At 43.2% G+C, this 22,909-nt stretch overlaps 1 pseudogene; it reads left to right on the forward strand.

Annotated features, from left to right (window-relative positions):
* The first annotated feature begins 20,375 nt into the window (after positions 1 to 20,375).
* On the forward strand, positions 20,376 to 20,493 carry LOC126164326 (5S ribosomal RNA; annotated as a pseudogene).
* The last annotated feature ends 2,416 nt before the right edge of the window (positions 20,494 to 22,909 follow it).

Genomic DNA, 22,909 nt, shown 5'->3' on the forward strand with positions numbered 1-22,909 from the left:
CATGCTTGGAATGACATGGGGTTTTATTAGAACAAAAAAAAGTTCACAAAATGTCCGACAGATGGTCAGCGACTGCGCATGACAATCGTGTATAAAAGGAGCCGTAATGAGAGAGAGAATCAGATGCCCCAGCAGTCACAGCATGTTGACGTTACCTGAAAAGGCACTTTTAGTGATGCGGTATTATCAGAATGGGGAATGTGCTAGTTCAGCGTTACGATCCTATCGCCATAGGAAGGGGGTTCGAATGGGTAAAGGTCCGTTGACAAATGCAGCTGTGGCGAGAATGCTTTCGAAGTTCGAAGCCACGGGTTGTTTAGACGATAGACCCCGTAGTGGCCGACCGAGCACAAGGCGTGATGCTGCTGAGACAGTTCAGAAAGAAATGGAGACTTTAGCTGGTTCGTCTATGCACGGGGAAGTCAGCGCTCGTGCAGTCGTACGTCGAATCGGCATTCCATACACTACTGTTTGGTTGGCACTGAGGCGTACTCTCCGATGCTATCCGTACAAAATTCATTGGCATCGTGAACTGTTACCTGGCGATGTAGTGAAGTAGAGGGCATTTGTGGTGTGGGCGTTTCAAAATATGGCGGAAGATGACGATTGGTTGAGTAACTGGTGTGGACCGACGAAGCTCATTTCACGCTCCGAGGGTCTGTCAACGCCCACAACTGCAGAATTTGGGCTACCGAAAATCCTATAACTGTTGTGGAAACTCCAATGCACGACGAGAAAGTCACGCTATGGGTTGGATTTACCACATCTACAGTTATCGGGCCTTTTTTCTTCGAGCGTGATTAAAAAAAATGGCTCTGAGCACTGTGGGACTTAATTTCTGAGGTCATCAGTGCCCTAGAACTTAGAACTACTTAAACCTAACTAACCTAAGGACATCACACACATCCATGCCCGAAGCAGGATTGGAACCAGACTGTAGCGCCTAGAACCGCTCGGCCACTCCGGCAAGCGAAATGCGTGATTCTGGTTTTGTAACTGCTACCGTGACGGGTGAGAGGTACGCCGATATGTTACAGAATCGCATCATCCCCAACCTGGCCGATAAACACCTACTGGAACGTACGATGTTTATGCAGGATGGCGCTCCACCCCATATTGCTAGTCGCGTGAAAGATCTCTTGCGCTCGTCGTTTGGTGATGATCGTGTGCTCAGCCGCCACTTTTGTCATGCTTCGCCTCCCAGGTCCCCAGACCTCAGTCCATGAGATTATTGGCTTTGGGGTTACCTAAAGTCGCAAGTGTTTCGTGATCGACCGACATCTCTAGGGATGCTGAAAGACAACATGCGACGCCAATGCCTCGCCTTAACTCCAGACATGCTTCACAGTGCTGTTCACAACATTATTCCTCGACTACAGCTATTGTTGTAGAATGATGGTGGACATATTGAGCATTTCCTGTGAAGAACATTATCTTTGTTTTGTCTTACTTTGTTATGCTCATTATTGCTATTCTGATCATATGAAGCGCCATCTGTCGGACATTTTTTGAACTTTTGAATTTTTTTTGTTCTAATAAAACCCCATGTCATTCCAAGCATGTGTGTCAATTTGTACATCTCTATGGACATTATTCCGTGATTTATGCAGTTTTCAAATTTATACTGAGTTTTTGATCACCCAGTATATGAAGCAGCCTTATGACGAAAGTTTTGTAACCACAGTACATTTGTGTGATGGTATAGCGGCTGCGAATGTGGCTGATCTGCTGTTAGCAAGAAGACTGTCGCTGACAGTGCTTCGAGTTCAGATTCGTAGTATATGCGCCCCATCTGGTACGAACAGGCCGATGAACCGTTCCATATTTTACGCGGAGGAGGTTTCCCCATGTACATATGGCCATTTTTTACTTGGAAGTAGCTTCAACTGTATGCTTGCTACAAAACATCAGTATTCAAGTTCTACAACATGCCGCTAGCTGCGGCTGCTGGTATAGAATATTAATTTTATTGATACTTGGGAATGTGTGTTACAAGTCACTGCCAAGTCGTATCAATCAAGTAGTCTTGTGTATGGTGTACAGTTGAGGCTGTGGCCTTCTCAGATCATACAGCGAAAGTAGTGGGGCTAGGCAGTTGTTGCCAGATTTATCCAAGAGGACGGGCCCAGGATGGCGGTCGTGGATATTGCAACGTAACACTGATGTCATGGAGGGAAATTCAGATTTTGCTGGGAAATATGGCAGTCGTGGTACGTCCACTAACCTAATTCCCCCACCCATCCTTGGTATGCTTATAACGATACCAACCACCCACTGGAAACCGTGGGAAATTGTCAGTTTGTACACAGCTGCAGGAGAGGAAGGTTAGATTAGTGTACTGTATTTATTTTGGTTGGACATGTGTTCTTGGTGGTCTTATCTTGCTAGTATTTTATTCACCACACTCCACCAATTCCCCGACCTCACTTTCCACCACCCGTGCACCCAATTTTTCTGATCACATGTGTGTATGTCTGCATAGAAGTTTGAAGACAGACTGCCTTGGTTCACAATACCAGCACCAAAGGGTGCTTGAAACTATCCTACAGCCACCTCACACTCTCCTCCTATCCATGCCCTACCCCCCCCCCCCCCCCCATCACCCTCACTTACAGTACTTCGGCTGCCAGTTTGGAAGATTTGTCAGAGAGAAAACAATTTCAGAGTCCTTCAGCTATGTGGTGTTCATCACTTTCCTGAAACGCTGAGTGGAGTTAGCCTATTTTCATTACTGGAATCATTGATGTTAAGGCTCTTATTTTTTTATTTTTCTCATTTTTCGCAGCACAGTCCTAGAGTGGGAAACCCTCACTGGTGTCTAAACTGTCTAAAAAGACAGGAAAATCAGAACAATTGCACGTAATAAAGTTCATGACATACTTCGAAACTCACAACAGTTGGTGGGCGGGTGCAACGAGTATCAGTCCCGTGCGTGTTCCACAGTTAGATTATGTGTTTCAAAGTATACTTTGTTACCCAAAGAAACTTAGAATGTGTGTCCCACCGCCGCGCGCGCGTGTGTGTGTGTGTGTGTGTGTGTGTGTGTGTGTGTGTGTGTGTGTGTGAGTGTGAGTGTGTGTGTGTGTGTGTGTGTGTCTACATGTGTGTGTGCGTGCGTGTGTGTGCTTGCATGCGTGGGTGTGTGTGTGTGTGTGTGTGTGTGTCTGTGTGTGTGTGTGCGTGTGTGTATGTGTGCTTGTGTGCGTGTACGTGTGCGTGTGTGTGTGTGTGTGTGCGTGTGTGTGTGTGTGTGTGTGTGTGTATGTGTGTGTGTGAGAGAGAGAGAGAGAGAGAAAGAGAGAGAGAAGTGTGACGTCACGGATTACACTACCCTACAGTAGAAGAATTGAATTGAAACACCGAAAAACGTCTGTATTTGCTTCTTCAGTCGTGAAGTAATAAACCGATGTCAGCTGCAATATCCGATTTACCACCATGGAAAATGACGATATTTGTGACACTAAATCTAGTACACATTAATAGGTCTACAAGTCCCATACACTCTCATCAGAAACGTTATCTGCTGTAAAATGCTTAGCAGTAAGCACAAAGAGTGAGCTGAAGTAGAATGCGTATGTCGGGTTCGGATTCAGTTGCTGGAATGTTAAGGAAAGCAATGTAGGCACTAAGAACTGACAAGTCTGTGAGCTAAAGCACAGGAATGTATCGGCCTCAAATCCATTTTTGTGGAATTTTAAGTGGGGTCTGATCCAACCACTAAGAAATGGCTGTCTACGAGGCGAGTGACCACAAATCCCGCCGGTATGTCTCCTAGAGACTGTGACACTACAATTCGCATCGAAGTGTTAAGAGGTGGTAAGGTCACTTGTGTTTCTGGAGGTAACACTGACATTTATTTGTTCCGGCTTGTACTTACTTGGCAGTTGGCTGTAAATGTACGATAGTTACGTAAGCGCGTAAGTATTGCTTCTAAATAAATACTCGTAATTTCCACTACACATATCCATACTGTCCTTGTGGATGTACTCTGCTCTAGACGGATTAGCATATGATGGTCGGCTTACTACAGAACAAGGAATGAGGGTTAAACATGAGCAGTGCTGTGATTTTGTCTCCAATCTCCCCCTACTCTTGCAGTAGCTCCGAATTATGCATGGAAGTGTGAGGTTGTTACATCAATGTAAATGATTCGATGGGTGGTGTACTGAAGTCTCTGTGATGCTGTTAGATATTCGCTTAGTTTCTGCGAATAGAAGGTGGTGATATATTTTTGGAAAGCGGTGGTCAGCATTTTGCTACTGTTCACAAGACCGGCATATTTTGGTATGCAGAAAGCCTTTTCCCTCTGGGGTTAGGATTGTCACTGAAGATAGAATGCTTAAAGGTTTGTGCGATATTCTAGACAGAAGTTTTGTCTATGAATAACTCTTTGGTTCCACTGGCCACATACCATGAAGCGTCTGGCCATCCCAATTTAGTATTCCCGTGATTTTCTTAAATCATTTCAGGCAAATGCTGAGATGGTTCCTTTGAAAGGGCACGGCCGATTTCCTTCCCCATCCTTCCCTCATTCGATGGGACCGATGACTTCGCTGTTTGGTCCCCTGCCCCCCTCCCCCACCCCCCACCCAAATCCACCAACAAACCAACATACCCCACACACGTCACACAGGTAGAAATACGTTACTGTTAGAGAGCAGTGCCGGCTTGTGTTTGCTTTCCTCCATCTTTATACGTGAGGTTAAATGCTTATTTATGTGTTTGGATCCTGCAGAATGGTTGGAGAAACCAGTGTGAGCGTTAGGAGAAGAGGACTGTACCCTTCTAAGTTACGCTTTCCACACTAAGTGTATCGGTTCTTCCTGCTAAGACATAAGCTGACTTTTGTGCAAGAATATAAGTAACATAAATAATATGCACTTCCTCGACAAATATGTGATATCGACGATATGGCTAGATGATTTTGCTACTGAGAAGCTATGGTATGCCATGCAAAGCGACACCCAGCTGGTGTGAGTTTGGACATACCGTAATTTTTCGGTCGCTGTACACCTATGAATGATAATCATGCTACTTGTCAGTAAAGTTATGCTGTTGGAACGTAAAGTTATTGTGTTTAGCGTTCCGATACATTACCAGAAGTGTGTGGGAAGTAATCAGATTACTTTTCCTATAAAAATTACATGTGCTTGCTATACGGGGAGGATAGATTTGACGTGGGGATTAGGGATTTCAACGCATTGACGTGTGTATCTGACTGTAATGGGTGATAGATTCATTTGATAAACATATACATGATATAGCAGTGCAAGAGTTCTACTGGATCTGCTATAGTGTACAAACAGGGCAAGCGATATGCTTGTAACAATATGGATACGCAGAACGTCCTCTCATCGGCTCCCCTAAGCATATTTTCACATGTTTTTTGCCGCATGATCGACTTCGATTTTTATAACAGTACACCAGCTTACATCGGTGCTGTCTTTCCTACCCTTTCGTCTGCGGGAGTAGTATTGATTATCATATACTTCCAGACACCTGCTCTTTACAATACTTGTTTGAGAGAGTCTTCGCGGGATGCAGTACCTGCCGGAAGTGGTGACTGAAAATACATCCAGCAGTCTGTTCTCGAATCCGATTGGCTGGAAGACCTAAATGTCAAATCATTTACTAGAACAGAGGAGAATCGAAACATCTAGCCGGTGTGAATGTGAACATTTTTCGGACGCTATGCACCTATAAACGAAAACTACATTGCTTGTCTGAAATGCGTATATGCTGGAGTGTAAAATTACTGTGTTCTGTGTTCCGACATGTGCAAAGAAAATGATGTGTGGGGGAAAGTGAATAGACTGTGTGTGGTCGTAAGGGAGGTATAGATTTGAAGTGAAAATTTGCGATTTCTAAGCGTGTCCAGACGTAGTGGTATGAGAGATTTCACCTAAAAAAGAATTATGTGTAGTCATAACGAGGATATAGATTTACGTGGGGAATTGACATTCCCAGAGCTTCAGTCGTCATGAAGGGATATTTCCGATACTACGCTCATTGTCGAATGTCATAAAGTTACCGAACGAGGCTTTCCTTTGTTTTCGACTACCTAGTTTCGTACCTATTTGGCACAAGCCGTTACAGGTCTGCCCTTTTTTTTAAAATGAACACACCGCTATTTGACTGTATTTTTGTTATTTTACGGCATAAAAGGCCGATACCTGGGTCGTAATTACGTAAAAAACACTATAGTCAAATAGCAGTGTGTTCATTTAAAAATTATTGTACCACTGTTGCTCAGCAACATCAAAAACATTTTATATCTCTCTTTGTGTTATCGGTCCTAGAAGTCAAGAAACCTCTAGTTCGACTGTGTGGTACACTGTCGTTCTACACATTTCCCGTCTTTATTTAGTGATCTGTTGTTTGCATCAAGACGATAAAACTCCGGTAGAAGAGGCATTCGCTGGTTCTCTAGACATGAGAAACATGTACGATTATGCGTATTAAAACCTTAGAAGACATTGTAAAATATAAAGATGATCTGGAATCTGTCATACTATTGACATCGATATTTGTTAAAAAATACAAGTCGAAGTACAGTTTTCTCTTTGTTATAGTTCTCACGTGTAAACCCTCACAGACGAGATACGCACGCTAAAGTTTCGGATCTCTAGCGATATAATTTCCACTGTTTATCTTCTGAATTATACTGTTCAGGCGATCGGTAGCATACTGCTATGTGCTTGAGAGAACATTTGCGTAAATGGTATGATATTCCGGAAAAACATGTGAAAATACACAAAATTCTGAAAATTTTCATATGCTACTCGATGATTTTAGCATAAAAGTGTCACAAATATTGTCGTTTTTTGCGTGTTAAATTGAATATTGCAGCTGACATCGGTAAATACGTAATTCGCGACTGACGAAGCAAATATCGTCGTTGTTTTGGCGTATAAACTCCCTTGTTGTACTTTAAGGCTAGGCGCAAATTGAGACGCGTGTAGAGCGTGTGGCGCCTATGTTCACTTCGGCATGTCGCATATGGGCAGCGGAAGTACTGGCCATCCGAAAAATACAGCCGTACGATATACTGAATATTATTGTTCAAAAATGGTTCAAATGGCTCTGAGCACTATGGGACATAACATCTGTGGTCATCAGTCCCCTAGAACTTAGAATTACTTAAACCTAACTAACCTAAGGACAGCACACACATCCATGCCCGAGGCAGGATTCGAACCTGCGACCGTAGCAGTCGAGCGGTTCCGGACTGAGCGCCTACAACCGCTAGACCAACGCGGCCGGCGAATTTTATTGTCACTGAGTAGTGTTTCGTTTCGCCGCCGTTTAAGTGCTCCATCTCTTTTCGTTAGCCGTCGTAATTTTCACTTACTTATACCTGTAAACTTCCTTGTTTTGTTTATTCTTTTGTCAAGAACAATGCACAGTTCAATAACTGGTGAGCCATTAGACACTGGTATTACGTCTTCTGCCTTCACAATGTTTTCAGATCACAAGAAGAGACAGACGATTCATCGTGAGGGTATTGAATAAGGAAGCCAGGTATATTATAAAATCACGTGATCTACAAACAAGGCAGCAAAGTAAAACAAGGTTATCTGCTTGCTTCGTGTTATGCTGACTTATCTCTACGATCTGTTGCAAGACGTCGAAAAGGTGTACTTTTCACAGATGCGAACCCTTTGCGCTTCTGGTAAAAAGCGTCCAAGGTATGAAGTACAAAAAAAAGTTTCACTATCGTTACTTGGATATGGATATAATAAGAGACATTATACAATGAACATGTGGACAACACATATCTACTGCAAGCCAGAAAAGCCCCCGCAAATAACAATGTTTTAATTGGCTCGCCGTGACGAGAAAAACCCTATTCAATGTTTGCTCACGCATTACCAGCATTCATCTCCGCAGCTCGTGGTCTTGCGGTAGCGTTCTCGCTTACCGCGGACGGAGTCCCGGGTTCGATTCCCACCGGGTCAAGGATTTTCTCTGCCTCGTGATGACTGGGTGTTGTGTGTTCTTCATCATCATTTCATCATCATAGACTCGCAAGTCGCCGAAACTTGCAATACGGCTCTAGGCGTTCAGTCCGGAACCGCGCGACTGCTACGGTCGCAGGTTCGAATCCTGCCTTGGGCATAGATGTGTGTGATGTCCTTAGGTTAGTTAGGTTTAAGTAGTTCTAAGTTCTAGGGGACTGATGACCTCAGATGTTAAGTCCCATAGTGCTCAGAGCCATTTGAACCATTTTGCAATACGGCGGCCAAACTTCCCCGCACGGGGCCTCCCGCCCAACAATGCCATGCGGTCATTTCCTTTACCAGGATTCATAAACTAATTATACAATAGGCTACACAACTGAAAAAAATTGTTACGAAAGTATGAGTATCCTGAAAGATTGTGGTGATCAGATACATTTAATTTGTTGAAATGGATTGTTGACACAGGCAGATCTACTTTCATGACAACTGCTTTTCGAACGACGTGAGCCCCCGCTCAGAAGGCGCACATGACTAGCTTCGGCATTCGTGTCGCGCGCATTATTCTCAGCTGATGAGGAAACACTGACCGTTGTGTTGTGCGACAGATCAATTGTTTACGTTTCTCAATAACAACTGTTTTATTCGCAAATCACACAGTGTCAGTTTGGCAAGCCATAGGTGAGTAATCAGTACCTGGCATGTGCCCATCATTCCTCCTGAAGGGAAGAAGACTTATCATTAATTTAATACAGCGCAGATCAAGAGGAGTACAATTCTTTGGTAAGTTTCTATTCCAGTCGTTCAGTGTTAAAAATACGATTAGTTACGGGGATTCCACTAAAATTCCAACAGAATTGGCAATTTATTTTGTGTGAATTCTAAATATTGTCTTATTCGAAAAAGCATCACCATTTATGAGTTATGGGCACACTTCCCTTGTTGATAGGTTTCATTGTACTTCCTTCGCCAAAACACAGTGTAATTAGCACGTACTCATCTCACAGCACGTATTGCGACGGAATTCTGAAACAGGGTGCCTCATTAAACAAGTAATTGGCAGTCAGAGAGCTCGATAGCTTACGGTCAACCTCATAGTGTCCGTTTGCAATAATATAATAGAATAAATTTCATGTTTATCTTCATACTAGAAAACTCGTGTTTCACTAGCTGTCGATAATTCTTAAAAAATTACGATCACTGAAGTGAAAAAAATAAAAACAAAAAATGAAGTATACCCACTGATATATCGCCCAAGATAAGAAAGTTCCGTGTGTGCACGAATTGGCAAAATACTCTTCTCCTTGTGTGCTATCATTCGCCAAAATCTCGTTTCGATGTCTAGAGCGGTTTAGGAGATACGAGGGCTGTTGTGAATATTTCACCATCGCGGGCGTGAGATCGGAAGCGAGCGCGCTACATATTATCCATTTTCTCGAGATCGGGGGCAGATATAGACCTCCTGCCAAGTCTAAAGAAAAATTAAACAGGGCAGCTAAATTTCACACGCTGCAACATAGGGCGTAACAAGCATCACACGCAAAATCATAACGACCCCTATTTTTCATTGCAAACTTCTTGAATTTTGCGTAGCGTCTTACTAAAATGTGTACACCACAACAATAAGTTTGACCATTAGCGAGATGAAGGGCACTTTGTCACGAAGCTGACACAGACGGCTATAAGCAAGGTAAAAATGAAATATTTTTACTGAATAGTTTCTGTAAAATCGCTTGAGAAATATTGCAGTGTCCGGTCGCTTAGTTTCCTTCGTCGTAGAGCGTCGCCAGCCGGCTCCTGCGAAGTATATGAACGCGTGTCAACATGCGCTGGACCCACGCGACATGTGCGGAACGTAAACGTAGCGCTGTAGTGTGTCACGTCACACGTGCTCTACGCGTCTCAATTTGCGGTTAGCCTAAGGCAGTGTGATCCATGAGGTCTTACTTACTTCTCACAAGTCTCCCCCCCCCCTTACCACGGTCTCTCTCTCTCTCTGTCTCTCCATCTCTCTCTCTCTCTCTCTCTCTCTCTCTCTCTCTCTCTCTCACACACACACACACACACACACATACACACCATCCAGCAGCTCTTTCTAGTAGACTCGTGGTCCGTTACAAGGCACCCCATTCAACAGCGGACAGCGCTGATGACCTGTCGCACGGTGTAGAGTAGAGATGGGCAAACTGAAACACGTAAATGTTTCGAAACAAATGAAACAGTACAATGTAATGTTTCGATACGGTGTTTCGAAACAGTGAAACAGTTTGTTTTGTAATCTAATAAACCTACACATTTTATCATCTTGAATGTCTGCTGTATAAGTATGTCCATATAAACACAAATGAGGTGCGAGAGCGCTAATCATATCGCAGAAAGTATGAAACTATCACTTAGGCGTCTTGGCAGTTTAGTATTTCCTGCAGCAAATGCGCTGCTTTTGTGTCATGTGATTTTCATACTTCTCAATTGGCTGAGGAAAGCCTTAGCTGAAGACAGAAGAACCACCACGAACGGAACTGGAGGTGGGAGCAAACTGCAGAAACAACAGATATGCTACTGGGATTCCCACATTCCATTAGTATGGCTAATATACCCATCCTGCTAATTTCCATGCACACAAAGGGAATCATTGTGGATAATAGACACAGTGACTATAGACTCAAAAATAACGCCAAATAATTCGAATAAATAACAAAATATAACAGAAAAAAATTGTGTTTCAAGGTGTTTCGAACCGTTACTATGAATTTACGATGCTTCCAGTTCACCATTTCACTATCAGTGATATGTCAAACAGATTGCTTGCAATTATACCTACATCAAATTTATATACATGTCTAATAACTGCCACTCTACGCCTTTTTTTATTTAAAGTGATTGTTAACACGAAGGCGGTTAGTTTTTTGTCTCTTTGACGAATAGGACAGAGCGTTGTTTTCTTTATCAGCTTTCTTGTCTGTAGGACAGTGACGTGAATCCCATTGTCTTCGGAAACGGGCAAAGCGCACCGGTCGGCGGGAGGGCAACCCAATCACGCGTCGGGCCAGAGCGTGCCGGGGGACAGCGGGCGCCGGTGGATGACACACCGCCATCGTGGGTGATATCTAGCATTGCGAATACATATTTGGAGCATGTGCTTCTGGTTATGGGATATGTGTGTCTTCACTGTACACGTAGGTGTGGTCTGGCGGGCGATAGCTATATTCAGAATGCCGAAATGATGATTTTGTACGATGCAGGATATGAACTGTGTATACTACAGCTACGTCGCTATGTATGGCATGGTGCTACAATCGACTGTGGTCATATAGCCTGATTGCAGATCGGTTTCACACCGAAAAATTTATTCTCTCCTCGACAGTATCAGAGCAGTGTAACTGACTAAGAGTCTTTGGTAGCAGTTTCCATATTTCGCGATCTATAGACCACTTTTGCAGGGTTTAATTGTCGGTGCAATGTGATTGCTGTAAGTTTTTTTTTTTTTTTTTTTTTTTTTTTGGTTTGATCTGTACAAAAATAGTCTTCCGCTGAAATCCTCGTAATTCGTTCATCTGTAGAAGGTGGCAGATAATACTCCCACACCAGCAGCAGCATTTGTTCAGGTAAAATCAGTAACAACTAATCAGGATGTTCCGTTCACAGGCAGTTCCATGGCGTCAGTGAATCACAAGGTATCCTTTGTGGGATCGGTTCGAAGAAGACAGCGACAAAACAAGGCATCTTCGGAAAGTTCTGTGGTGTGAGAAAGTCACGATGTCTTCATTGTTCGCGTGTTCAAAGACAAGTCTGGACACACTAGCCTCATCTTTTTTGGACATGTGGGAAGCTGTCGCACAGACGCCATTTCGTCTTCAGAGCATCTACAGGAGAGCGGTTGTAGAATACCGAAAATTCACAGAAAATTTCAGTCCTTTTTTTTTTTGTCACTAGGGCATTTCTTCGAATTTTAGGAGACTCTTTCGGACATCCGTTCTGCTGTATGTCTCTGTTCTTTTCTCGAACTATTCGCGGTTTCGGGGTTTCTAAATATGTCGTCAACTTTCACATATGTAATTGTTCTGATTTTCCTCTCTGTGTTTAGACACCAGTTTGGGTTTCCCATTGTAGAACTGTGCTTCGAAAATTGAGGAAAGTAAGAACTAAGTGCTTTAACATTCATGTCTCCAGCAGCGAAAATAAACTAAGTCCACTTAGAGTTTCAGAAAAGTGGTGAACACCACAGTAGCCGAAGAACTCTGAATTTTTTTTCTTTCCGACAGTACTTCCAAACTAGCAGCTAAAACTGTGAAAGTGGAGGGGGCCGTCAGGGGGTGGCAGTATGTAAGGGGAGGGGTGGCTGTAGGATAATTTTGAGCACCCTCTGATGGTGTTATTGTGGAGTAAGTCAGTCAATCTTCAAACTTATGCGTGATCGATAAAAATGTTGGTGAAGGACGGCAGAAAGTGGGTTCGGTGGGGTGGGGGGGTGGGGGGGGGGGGGGGAAGGATGGTGTGTGGAGGACAGACCACTAACAGAATAATTCCAATTGCACTCTTCATGCTACCGTATTGTTTTTAACTTTACCTGAGGTAGTTTTGACTTTTCTATATGCTGAGTCAGTCCTTCCAACAATATTTTTTTCGATTCCTTCACATTTTTCGTACAGATATTTTGCCTTAGCTTTTTGGAACTCCCCGCTTATTTTGTTGCTAAGTGACTTGTATTTCTGCATTCCTGAATTTCCTAAAACATTTTTGTACTTCCTTCTTTCGACGCTCAGTTGAAATTTTCACCTTTTACCCATGGTTTCTCCGCCACTGCCTTCCTTGTACCTCTGTTTTTCTTTCCCACTTCTGTGCCTTTTTCAGGGATTTCCGTTGCTCTTCAACTAAACTGCCTATTGAGCTATTTATTATCGAAGTACCTATAACCTCAGATAACTTCAAGCTTATTGGTCCCTTTAATCTTTAAACCAACCAACCAACCAACTTCAAGCTCAAGTGCTCTTCCTCAGTGCTTCCGATTCCCAGTTAATTTTGTAGTGGTTCTTCGTGGCTAGTCTCGCGAAACTTCGCCTACTCATCAACGTTACTGTTCTGGCGTAAGCACAAGCTCCGGAACGAAGACGAAGAACGCAAGACCTGAGACGGCACTGAAACGACGTCGGCCAGTGGTTGGCTGTTTAGGACCTCGCCGCGACAGGAGCGACAGCAGCAACAAGTGTTTGAAAAGATTGTAGCAAAACAAATTAATAACTTTCTTACTGTAAATGATATAATTTTTAAAAACCAGTTCGGATTCCAACTGGGTAAAAGCACTGCGAATGCTATAAATGAGTTTATCCAAAAAATATGCTCCACATTAGATAAGGGTAGAAAGGTCACAGGTATATTCTGTGATCTGACTAAAGCTTTTGATTCAGTGAACCATGCATTACTCCTCCACAAATTACAGATGTATGGAATCAGAGACACTGCTTTAAAATGGTTTAGCCCTTACCTGTCAGGTAGGAAACAAAGAGTAATTTTAACTTCAAATGCAACCAATTATTCATCAGACTGGAAAACAGTTCCCCAAGAAGTCCCACAAGGTTCGATATTGGGTCTCTATCTGTTTCTTTTTTACGTAAATGACCTACAACTTGCTATTGATGTTCATTCAGTCTTATTTGCTGATGATACATCAGTTCGAATTGAAAATGAGGTATCTGAAAATATTCCAGAAAAAGCCAAAAATACTTTAGAAAAACTTGAATCTTGGTTCTATCAAAATGGACTAAAAGTAAATGTAACTAAAACCAAAATGATGCAATTTGAAGCTAAATCAGTAGAAAGGAGTGAAATAAAGATAACTTGCAATGATCAGGATATCACAGCAGCAAACCACGTGAAGTTCTTAGGCCTAAATCTTGACAAAAATTTAAATTGGAAGGTACACATATATTACTTAGCAAATAAACTGAACAACTTAGCATTTGCAATGTGTATTTTGTCAGGTGCCACAAACATGGATACCAGAAAGATAGTTTATCACTGCTACTTTGAGTCAGTTATTCGTTATGGCATAATCTTCTGGGGAAATTCAGCAAATGTCACTAGGCTCCTAGTATTACAAAAGAAAGTAATTAGAAACATGTGTGTTGCAAAAAAACGGGAATCCTATCGACCACTGTTAAAAAATTTAAAAGTACTATCTATCCCCTCACTTTACATATATGAAATGGTGGTGTTCCTATATAGAAATCAACATACACTAGACAATTTCCGTTTTGACCATAACTACAGCACTCGCCACAGAGATAACTTCAAACTTCCAACACATCGTTTAAAATTTTATGCCCAAACGCCAGAGTATATGGGGTTAAAAATTTTCAATAAAATAAAAGGCAGTAATATATTTAAAATGGAGATTGGTTCACTGAAAAGATTGCTCTTTACTCTCCTGGTGGAAACGTGTTATTATTCTGTCGATGAATTCATTGAGGACAGCTTCACAATCTGAACACAGGGATTGTAATACATTTATTATTTTATGTACATGTGTAGCTGTAACTTAGAAATGTAAAATATAATGTAAACTTTTGTATTTCTCTTAAAAAAGTGAAAAAAGTTTCTTTTGTAAACCTTGACATGTCTCCTGTACATCAAATCAAATGATTTGAAAATTGTGTGTAATGAGATGAATAAACCACGTAACATAACACATAACAAGCGACGCTCCTGCCAGCTTCGGAGGGACGCTGGTGCTCAGTAGCGGACATCAATGGAACGTATGCGCGGAACGCGCTACAAGAACAGCTAGTAGCGATCCTTAGCAGTTGCTTGTCTGGACTTGCGTATAGCGACGAAAGTAACTTTTTGTATGTATCCCATCGTTTGCGACTACTATTTGTAAATCTCAAAGTTAAGTATTGTCAATCTGCTTTATAGGAATAAGTCTACTAATGTTATTTGCTTGAATTATTCTATAGCATTCCGAGAGCGCTGCATCCCTTAGTCGCCCTATACAGGATGAATGGGTGAGACCCAACAGTTACTAAATTGAGACTTGAGTCTACATCTGCTGCTGGGTTTTATGATCCAATATCCAATTTTGGAATCCCTGCTTGACCATAACGTAATTTAACTGAAAACTTTCCGTACCCCCCTCGCCGCTCGGGATTAGCCGAGCGGTCTTTGGCGCTGCAGTCATGGGCTGTGCGGCTGGTTCCCGCGGAGGTTCGAGTCCTCCCTCGGGCATGGGTGTGTGTGTTTGTCCTTAGGATAATTTAGGTTAAGTAGTGTGTAAGCTTAGGGACTGATGACCTTAGCAGTTAAGTCCCATAAGATTTCACACACATTTGAACATTTTTCGTACCCCCCTCCTCCTCTTCTGATTCCTGTACAAAGCATTCACTATCTCTAGCTGAAATTCATTGTAGACCTCAATTAGTCTTTCTCCTCTCTCATTCCTACTACAAACCCTTATTCTCCTGTAGCCCTTTGTTCTACTCCTTCCCTTACAACACCAGTCCAGTCTCGCATGACTATTACATTTCCGTCTCCGTTTTCTTACTTATTTACTCATTAACATCCACATAAGCTTTCTCTACATCTTCATGTTCTGCTTGCGACGGCAGCATGTCTACCTAAATTACTGCTCAATTGTTGTCGGTGTTTGTTTGCTGTCGATTCTGGTGTGAGCAACCCTATAACTGAAAATGTTCGCAGTAGCTCAGTTCTTTTCGTAACGAATCCTACTGCTGTTATACCGTTCGCTGCTATTGTTGATACTATCATATAATCATCTAAGCAGAAATCCTTGCCTTCTTTCCGTTTCACTTCGCTGACCAGTACTATGTCTAGATTGAGACTTTGCATTTCCCTTTTCGGATTTCCTAGCTTCCTTACCACGTTCAGACCCCTGGCATTCCGACTCGTACAACGTTATCCTTTCGTTGGTTATTCAATCTTTTTCTCATGGTCACCTCGCCCTTGATAGCCCTATCCCAGCGATAAGAATGAGGGACTAGTCCCAAATTTTTTGCCAATGGAGAGGTCGACATTCACTTTTTTCATTAGAGGTCATATGTCGTGTGAATACTTGTCTTTAATTGAGTGGTTTCCTTTGCCATCTGCAACCTCATGCCGTTGATCATTGTTGACTCTTCCACCTTTAAAGGCACTTTCCCTCCCCAAGGGCAAGAGAGTGCCGTGAACCTCTGTCATAATCAAAGACTCCACCCCAACATCACGGGTGTGGGTGCGGAAGCGGCCCAGATGTTGAAGACACAAGGCCCAGGCATGTATACCTATTGTTGCTGGCGTTTGTCGGCTGTCAATTGTGTTGAGAAAATCCTCTCACTGAATTTTTTTCAGCAACGCATTGTCTGCCTCCTTTCTAATCACGACGCATCCTACTCCAGTTGCAACATTTTCTATTTCTGTGGATATTACAATAATCCTTCTGACAAGAACTCTTTATGTCTTTTGCATTTCTCTGGGTTCCTGCACCCTAAATTTTTCTTAATCTAACATCGAGGTCGCCGTCTGTTTTCTCGATAAGAGCTCTCGGAAACAATTATCTGTATTGAGACATACTTTTCAGGTTTTCTTGCTTCCCTTCCACGTTCTAACTTCTGACTTCCCACGGTTTGTTACCTTTTCCGTTGTTATTCACATTTTTCATGATTACCTCCTCCTCTGCGGTTCCCTCCCGGAGATCTGAATGAGGGATTCGTTAGAAGCCTCGCAAATGGAGAAATAGGCATGATTCTTTTTCTGCTATTATTCACATGTCCAGTGGATAGCCATTAAGTTTCTGTAATGCAGTCTTTTCCATTGCCTTCTGCATCCTTGCCTCTTCAACTTTATACGGACAGTTTCCCATGCCAAGAACGTTTTAGAGCAACTACTCGAAAGGGGATCCCCTGAGCCTTTCTTCCGCTCTTCTCCTCTCTTTGACAAAGGCATTGGCATAACAAAGGTGCTTCTCTATGCTGAAAGTCTTCAGCCCACATTTGAACAGTATCTCGGATCGACCCCGTACACATGACATTTTTCTAACAGTCAAGACGCTGCACCTAGACCACAGTGTCATAGTTGTACCGATCGACTGGAAGCTTGTTGCACTCGCCTTCTGCATAAAAAACCGGAAAAGTGGGAGTAGGCCTGGCGCACTAAGTTCGTAATTATGTATAAAAGCATTTCATCCATAGGTTTTGATGAATACGTTTGGGCGTATCGAAATATGAGACATACATGACCGTATTTTTTGATTACATTAACTTAAATCTTAAATTGTACAATACCAAGACGCCTAGGATTTCAGTATTTCACATACACTACTGGCCATTAAAATTGCTACACCAAGAAGAAATGCTGATGATAAACGGGTATTCATTGGACAAACATATTATAATAGAACTGGCATGAGATTACATTTTCACGCAACAAGGGTGCATAGATCCTGAGAAATCAGCACCCAGAACAACTACCTCTGGCCATAATAACGGCCTTGATACGCCTGGGCATTGAGTCAAACAGAGCTTGGATGGCTTTTACAGGTACAGCTGCCCATGCAGTTTCAACACGATACCACGGTTCATTAAGAGTAGACACTGGCGTATTGTGACGAGCCAGTTCCTCGGCCACCATTGACCAGTCGTTTTCAGTTGGTGAAAGGTCTGGAGAATATGCTGGCCAGGACAACTGTCGAACATTTTCTGTATCCAGAAAGGCCCGTACAGGACGTGCAACATGCGGTCGTGCATTATCCTGCAGAAATATAGAGTTTCGCAGGGATCGAATGAAGGGTAGAGCCAGGGGTCGTAACACATCTGAAATGTAACGTCCACTGTTCAAAGTGCCATCAAGGCGAACAAGAGGTGACAAAGATGTGTAACCAATGGCACCACATACCATCACGCCGGGAGATACGCCAGTATGGCGATGACGAATACACGCTTCCCATGTGCGTTCACCGCGATGTCGCCAAACACGATGCTGTAAACAGAACCTGGATTCATCCGAAAAAAATGACGTTTTGCTATTCGTGCACCCAGATTCGTCGTTGAGTACACCATCGCAGGCATTCCTGTCTGTGATGCAGCGTCAAGGGTAACCGCAGCCGTGGTCTCCGAGTTGATAGTCCATGCTGTAGCAAACGTGGTAGAACTGTTCGCGCAGATGTTTGTTGTCTTGCAAACGTCCCCATCAGTTGACGCAGGGATCGATACTTGGCTGTACGATCCGTTACAGCCATGAGGATAAGATGCCTGTCATTTCGACTGCTATTGATACGAGGCCGTTGGGATCCTGCACGACGTTCCGTATTATCCTCCTGAACCCACCGATTGCATATTCTGCTAACAGTCATTGGATCTCGACCAACAAGAGCAGCAATGTCGCGATACGTTAAACCGCAAGCGCGATAGGGTACAATCCGACCATTATCAAAGTCGGAAACGTGATGGTATGCATTTCTCCTCCTTACACGAGGCGTCACAACAACGTTTCACCAGGCAACGCCGGTCAACTGCTGTTTGTGTATGAGAAATCGGTTGGAAACTTTCCTCATTTCAGCACGTTGTAGGTGTCGCCATCGGCACCAACCTTCTGTGTATGCTCTGAAAAGCTAGTCATGTGCATATAACAGCATGTTCCTCCTGTCGGTAAAATTACGCGTCTGTAGCACGTCATCTTCGTGGTGTAGCAATTTTAATGACCAGTAGTGTAAATTTCAGCTTGGTACTTGTACCCGTTTGTGAGAAAACGGGCTCTGAACAGATGGGCAGATCGAAAGTCAAGAAAGTGGTCCTAAAGGCTTTTCATTTTTGCCTATTAAGGCAAAATGGCTTCAAATGGCTCTGAGCACTACGGGATTTAACTTCTGAGGTCATCAGTCACCTAGAACTTAGAACTAATTAAACCTAACTAAACTAAGGACATCAGACACATACATACCCGAGGCGGGATTCGAATCTGCGACCGTAGGGTTCGCTCTGTTCCAGACTGTAGCGCCTAGAACCGCACGGCCACTCCGGCCGGCCCTATTAAGGCACGGAACTACGAAAAGTTTCGAGCAGTTGTAGAGACATTTCTCTTCTGACAGTTGCGTGCAAAGTGTCTCACATGCCGTCTTTACCAAATTATGGTAACAAGTGGGTGGGACATATGTGAATTCCAGGCTGGCTTTCGACAAGGACGATGTTATACAGAAGAGTTTTAAAATACACTGACGGAAAAAAGTCGGAACACCAAGAAGTAGTTGTGCGACATCAATGAAAGTTGGTAGGCGTGATTCTGCATCCGAAAGGTGATGTCTATTCAAATTTCTCACCAGTCGCATATGAGTGCCGCTAGGTAACGCAACTATGACGACACAAATCAGGTTTGCTTTAGATACCTGCCGTAACGGCCGTGAGCCTTAGTCACGTTTGAAACTGGACGTGGTGAGTTAATGTTAGTCAAGAACGCCTTGAAGACGACAAAGATGCCATAATCAGCATCTCACAGAGTTAGAATTGGGTTACGTAAGGGAGATACGAGGAGCTGGATGTTCCTTGCGCAATACTGGAGAAAAATTTAGCAGGAATTTAGTCACTGTGCGTGATTGGTTGCAGCGATGTGGTCACGATAAAGAAGACCGGGCTCCGGACGGCCCCGTGGCACTCCCAAGAGGAAAGTCCATTGTGTTTGGCGTGTGGATCTGGCGCATCGTACTGCATCAGCAGCAGCAGCTTGAGCAGCAGCTGACAGCACAGTCACGACGAACTGTCGGTTACTTTAACAGTATCGAGCCAGACGCCCTGTAGCATGCATTCCACTCACCCCAAATTACCTCAATTTGCGACTTCATTGGTGTCAAGCGAGAGTGCATTGGAGGGCAGGGTGGAGGTATGCTGTGTCTGAGAGCTGATCTGTCTCCGTGCCATTGGCAGCCTGCAACCGCCCCCTCTGCGTGCTAGATACAGCGGACCTACACCTGTAGTTATGCTCTGGGATGCCATTTCTTATGGTAGAGGGAGCCGTCTCGTGGTTATACTACGCACCCTAACTGTTAAATTGTACGTCAGTCTGGTCATTCTACCAGTTGTGCTGCTATTCATAAACAACATTCCAGGGGCTGTTTTCCAACAGGATAACGCTCGCTCACATACCACCGTTGTAACCGGGCATGCTCTAGAGAATGTCGATATGTTGCCTTGACCTGCTCGATCATCAGATCTGCCCCCACTGGAACACATAGGGGGTATGTTCGGACAACTCCAGCGCCATCCACAACCAGCATCAGCTGTCCCTTCATTGGCCGACCAAGTCCAACAGACACGGAACTCCAACCCACAAAATGACATCCGGTAGCTGTACAACACAATGCAGACATGTTTGTAAGCTTCCATTTAACATTCCGGCGTTTACACTGGTTATTAACGTACCAGCATTTCAAATTTGCCGGCCAACGGCCTTGCCGCAGTGGTAACACCGGTTCCCGTCAGACCACCGAAGTTAAGCGCTGCCGGGCTGGGCTAGCACTTGCATGGGTGACCATCCGGTCTACCGAGCGCTGTTGGAAAACGGGGTGCACTCAGCCCTTGTGAGGCAAACTGAGGAGCTACTTGATTGAGAAGTAGCGCTCCGGCCTCGGAAAGTGACATACGGTCGGGAGAGCGGTCTGCTAACCGCATGCGGCTCCATATACTCATCCAGTGACGCCTATCGGCTGAGGTTGACACGGCGGCCGGTCGGTAGGTTGGGTCTTTATAGCCTGTTCGGGAGGAGTTTAGTTTAGTTTTTTATTTCAAATTTGCAGTGGGTTATCTCGCGCTTATCCAGTATTAAGCCGTGGTCTTGCAACATCAATCACTTCAATATTTTACCTATACATACACACTCTCAAAATTTCATTACTCTACATAAACGTTTTTTGCTATTGCGTTTTCTTTTTTTTTTTTTCTCGTCAGTTTATTAAAATGGCCAATACAGCACCGCCAGTCGATTCACACAGTGGTCATAGTTGTAGATTCTGAAAAGGCTTATGACACGATCGACTATGCAAGCCTGTTTCATATCCTACATGCAGAGAGTGTGGACAATTAATTTAACCCAACAGAGTTTAACAAATACAACATCTAAAGTAAAATTCCTGTGTGTGATCTCCGAATCTTTTCACATGAGGCGTAAGCCAAGGGTGACGGGTTACAGCATTACTTTTTCATTGTGATACAAATAAAACTACCAATACGTCAGACAAAATTACCTGGAATAAATATGAAAACTGGAGGGAAAATTCTGCATTTTCAGTGACCTAATAATATTTACGAGGACTACCAATGAACTCAGTTAGTCTCTCTCTCTCTCTCACTCTAGAGATGCTTCTGTGGCCATTGTAAGAATCGGCTTCCACATCTCATAGGAGAGTACACGGTACGTGGATTCCAAACACGCAGAACTGGTATCTCAAACGACATGTCAGCATTACCCAGGTTCAGTATTTCAAAATCTTTTAGGAAAATTCAGCACTAAAAGTAGTCCCGAACTGCCAGGAGTCTATCCAATCATTTGGAACATCCACAACAAAAGCCCCTTTCCATTAAAGCCACAGTATTCGATAGCCATCCTTCCAGACGCATGGTACGCTGTTGAGACATCATCGTTAACCATGAATGTCAGTGTCATCGAGACACTGTATCTGCTGAATTTGTGGAAAATGTTAGATTTGAAGATTCAAGATGGTTTATCGATGTGCAAAAGTTAAGAATAATTATGTTGCCCGGAGGAGTTATTTAGTTTAGTTGCACAGAAAAGAAACCTGAAATTTAATAGACATACTGTGGTGTCACCGCCAGACACCACACTTGCTAGGTGGTAGCCTTTAAATCGACCGCGGTCCGCTAGTATACGACGGAACCGCGTGTCGCCACTGTCAGTGATTGCAGACCGAGCGCCGCCACACGGCAGGTCTAGAGACACTTCCTAGCACTCGCCCCAGTTGTACAGCCGACTTTGCTAGCGAAGCTACACTGACAAATACGCTCTCATTTGCCGAAACGATAGTTAGCATAGCCTTCAGCTATGTCATTTGCTACGACCTAGCAAGGCGCCATTACCAGTTTATATTGAGATATTAAAGCATGTACAGTGAAGAGAGATGTTCACCAATTGTGGATTAAAGTTAAGTATTACATCAACTTCGTACTTTATTTATTAGACTCAACTCCTTTACTTGTTCCAGATCTCACGCCAGTCAGCGTGAGCGTAAACGCGTGCATTTTGGCCTCCTCTAGCAACACGGTGTTGGCTCTTCTGCCAACACAATACATACAGCAATAACGGACGACTCACAATTAACAAAAAAAGTGCCGTGTCGTAAAACGGACGCTACAACCCGAAGTAAGGTGACTGCCCGAAATCCAATACTATATGTAGGAAGTGGCTGTGGGTGCACCGGTAAATAACTGCGCGACCTAAAAACAGACCGATGATGGATTCTCGTAAGTTCACATCCAACTGTATGACATAAAAAAGCATGGACACTAGCAAAATTACAGATCCGTAGTGACAGGATAAAGACGTTTTTGGAGGAAAAGAAGAAAATTATAGCCAACTAGTGTTTCGTGTGCTCCTTAAAATACCAAACGAAATAATAATAATAATAATAATTTATTATTCAGTGAATGAACAACGGGTTTTGTTTTGTGGAAATGAGTTAATTATTTCCATTTCATGCGTTTAATGAATAATGATTGGAAAACAATATCAAACTCATTTAATTCAACAAAGATTTCCCATCTAGAATGACATGAAATAGATGACTACCTGAAAATTAGGAACGAATTAGAAATATAATAGCATTGGCAGCAGTAATAATAAACAAAAATTGAGTTTTGTCTACTTATATCAGCAAATTAACTCGCATGGAGAAAAACTTAACGTATCGCATGCTACTTTTTTTTCAGACTTTATTATGACCGTAGGTTCCTTTTGGTATT

The sequence above is a fragment of the Schistocerca cancellata genome, chromosome 2 (genome assembly GCF_023864275.1).
Source record: "Schistocerca cancellata isolate TAMUIC-IGC-003103 chromosome 2, iqSchCanc2.1, whole genome shotgun sequence".
Classification (NCBI taxonomy): Eukaryota; Metazoa; Arthropoda; class Insecta; order Orthoptera; family Acrididae; genus Schistocerca; species Schistocerca cancellata.